Below are 3,889 nucleotides of genomic sequence, written 5' to 3'. Positions count from 1 at the left end.
TTTTTGGGGGGGGGTCTTTTTCGGGGGGGGGGGTCTTTTTTTCGGGGGGGTCTTTTTCGGGGGGGGGGGGTCGTCAGCTAGCTGGCGGTCGTCAGCTAGCTGGCGGTCGTCAGCTAGCTGGCGGTCGTCAGCTAGCTGGCGGTCGTCAGCTAGTGGCGGTCGTCAGCTAGCTGGCGGTCGTCAGCTAGCTGGCGGTCGTCAGCTAGCTGGCGGTCGTCAGCTAGCTGGCGGTCGTCAGCTAGCTGGCGGTCGTCAGCTAGCTGGCGGTCGTCAGCTAGCTGGCGGTCGTCAGCTAGCTGGCGGTCGTCAGCTAGCTGGCGGTCGTCAGCTAGCTGGCGGTCGTCAGCTAGCTGGCGGTCGTCAGCGTAGCCGGCGGCCGGTAGCGTTAGCCCCAAAGCCATGTCCAATTTTTAAACTACATTCAAGAGTCCCTGATTGCCAGGTTAAACAAGTTTTTACATTTTCAGTACTACTTACATCCATTTATTAAATCTGTACACTCCCATGCTATCCTTTTCAGTCTGTAAACAACTTTACAACATGAATTCAATGATGGGCAAGGTTTTACTCCTCATATGAAAGCGCCCAAACTTCGCGAGGTGAAACAAAGGGTCTTTCAATTCAAGTCTATTCAAGCCCAATATGGGCTAACAACTGGCCTGCATACCCGAGCAGAATCATTTTGTGCTCGACAAAGACACACAGCCTTGGGTAAAGAGGTCCATTACTATTATTTTTTTAGTTATATTTTTCATTGACAGTATACTATTAAATATCAGGAATATTGGATGCTCTGTTTCAAATACAGTTCAGATTGCCGAGCAATGAATTATCTCATGCTTCTTGTCCAAAAACCATATCTAACTGGTTTTTAAAACGGTATCATTTTAATTTCCATTTCCCAGCATTATTTTGAACTGTCCCGAAATCGCTTTCCTTTTTAAAATGAGACTACAGCCCCATTCTATCCTTTTTCTATGGGGATATTCAAAGTGCGTGTCCTCCATGCAGACAAGGAGAAAGACCTTCTCAGTACCTTTATGGACAATACATCAACGTAATGCGGTCATTGTTGCAATGTCAGGAATGCTATTATTACCTCTTATGTAATCCTCGCAATTGACAAATATATTCCGTCAATGAAGGGAGGGTCGGGTTTTTTTCTTCAATTCATTAATTGATGCTGCAGGTGCAAGCTATTGAACACATAATCGAATAGCCAAGCTTCCCTATTCATTGGTGCCCTGTTACAGAATTCGTAGCATATCCTGAATTGAATAGATCCGTGTTCTGTTCATTATGCTATGTCAGGGCAGTGGCCTATTGTCATATCACTTGAAGTTTAAGTCAGCAGATTGCAAAATAAATGAAAATAACATAAAACCTCACTATTATATCAGAAATATCAGTAACTGAAAGAAAACATTTACGGGCAATCTTGACAACATCGGACTGCAAAAATATGAATAATTATGCATCCCGAAATCGTTAAATCAGTAAATCAACATATTAAAGTCGTTAACATGCAGAAAGTGCTATAAGACCAAGAAGTGAACCAGTTAGTAGCAGTGAGGCAAAGTGGTCTTGTGGATAAGACTGATCGCTTCACAACGCAATGTATGTAGGTACTCGGGTTCGACTCCCAGCTTCTTCTTTATACCTCATGTTATTTTTTAATTTTTTTTTCTTTACCCCATGATATTGACGTGTCCATCTCCTTTTTTTAAAGGGGACACCCCCCCCCCCACCTCCTCAACAAAGGAGAAAATAACATTTGATACTCTTTCTTTAACAAGCGACTCTCTGAATTAGTTAGAATACGTCTTTTGCTACATCTACAACAATAAGTATCAATATGAAAAAATAAATGAAGATTACTAGTGTGACACATTAGTCTAGTGGATAGGCAAACGCCTGGCAACTGGAAGGTATCGGGTTCGACTCCCAGCTAATGCTTTTTTTATTTTTTTTTATAAATTTTGAAAAAGAAAAACTGATGTTAGAACCCATTTTCATCTCACTCAAAGTTTGGTGTGATAAAATAATTATTGTTGGTGTTGTTGATGTATGGGAAAGGGTTCCAAATCACAATATGTCAATGATTCCTCAAAAAAAAACTTGAAAAAGGGCCTATGGTGAGGGGGAGCAGCTGAGTGTAGGAAAAAAACTGTAATGGAGCCCCTTTGGGGTCTTTTTTTGGGGGGGGGGGGGTCTTTTTTTCGGGGGGGTCTTTTTTTGGGGGGGGGTCTTTTTTTTTTGGGGGGGGGTCTTTTTTCGGGGGGGGGGTCTTTTTTCGGGGGGGGGGGTCTTTTTTCGGGGGGGTCTTTTTTCGGGGGGGGGGGGGTCGTCAGCTAGCGGGCGGTCGTCAGCTAGCTGGCGGTCGTCAGCTAGCTGGCGGTCGTCAGCTAGCTGGCGGTCGTCAGCTAGCTGGCGGTCGTCAGCTAGCTGGCGGTCGTCAGCTAGCTGGCGGTCGTCAGCTAGCTGGCGGTCGTCAGCGTAGCCGGCGGCCGGTAGCGTTAGCCCCAAAGCCATGTCCAATTTTTAAACTACATTCAAGAGTCCCTGATTGCCAGGTTAAACAAGTTTTTTACATTTTCAGTACTACTTACATCCATTTATTAAATCTGTACACTCCCATGCTATCCTTTTCCAGTCTGTAAACAACTTTACAACATGAATTCAATGATGGGCAAGGTTTTACTCCTCATATGAAAGCGCCCAAACTTCGCGAGGTGAAACAAAGGGTCTTTCAATTCAAGTCTATTCAAGCCCAATATGGGCTAACAACTGGCCTGCATACCCGAGCAGAATCATTTTGTGCTCGACAAAGACACACAGCCTTGGGTAAAGAGGTCCATTACTATTATTTTTTTAGTTATATTTTTTCATTGACAGTATACTATTAAATATCAGGAATATTGGATGCTCTGTTTCAAATACAGTTCAGATTGCCGAGCAATGAATTATCTCATGCTTCTTGTCCAAAAACCATATCTAACTGGTTTTTAAAACGGTATCATTTTAATTTCCATTTCCCAGCATTATTTTGAACTGTCCCGAAATCGCTTTCCTTTTTTAAAATGAGACTACAGCCCCATTCTATCCTTTTTCTATGGGGATATTCAAAGTGCGTGTCCTCCATGCAGACAAGGAGAAAGACCTTCTCAGTACCTTTATGGACAATACATCAACGTAATGCGGTCATTGTTGCAATGTCAGGAATGCTATTATTACCTCTTATGTAATCCTCGCAATTGACAAATATATTCCGTCAATGAAGGGAGGGTCGGGTTTTTTCTTCAATTCATTAATTGATGCTGCAGGTGCAAGCTATTGAACACATAATCGAATAGCCAAGCTTCCCTATTCATTGGTGCCCTGTTACAGAATTCGTAGCATATCCTGAATTGAATAGATCCGTGTTCTGTTCATTATGCTATGTCAGGGCAGTGGCCTATTGTCATATCACTTGAAGTTTAAGTCAGCAGATTGCAAAATAAATGAAAATAACATAAAACCTCACTATTATATCAGAAATATCAGTAACTGAAAGAAAACATTTACGGGCAATCTTGACAACATCGGACTGCAAAAATATGAATAATTATGCATCCCGAAATCGTTAAATCAGTAAATCAACATATTAAAGTCGTTAACATGCAGAAAGTGCTATAAGACCAAGAAGTGAACCAGTTAGTAGCAGTGAGGCAAAGTGGTCTTGTGGATAAGACTGATCGCTTCACAACGCAATGTATGTAGGTACTCGGGTTCGACTCCCAGCTTCTTCTTTATACCTCATGTTATTTTTTAATTTTTTTTCTTTACCCCATGATATTGACGTGTCCATCTCCTTTTTTAAAGGGGACACCCCCCCCCCCCCTCCTCAACA

The sequence above is a fragment of the Strongylocentrotus purpuratus genome, unplaced genomic scaffold (genome assembly GCF_000002235.5).
Source record: "Strongylocentrotus purpuratus isolate Spur 01 unplaced genomic scaffold, Spur_5.0 spur5_scaffold_3, whole genome shotgun sequence".
NCBI lineage: Eukaryota > Metazoa > Echinodermata > Echinoidea > Camarodonta > Strongylocentrotidae > Strongylocentrotus > Strongylocentrotus purpuratus.
The sequence above is the reverse complement of the archived record's forward strand: the minus strand, read 5'-3'. Positions refer to the sequence as shown.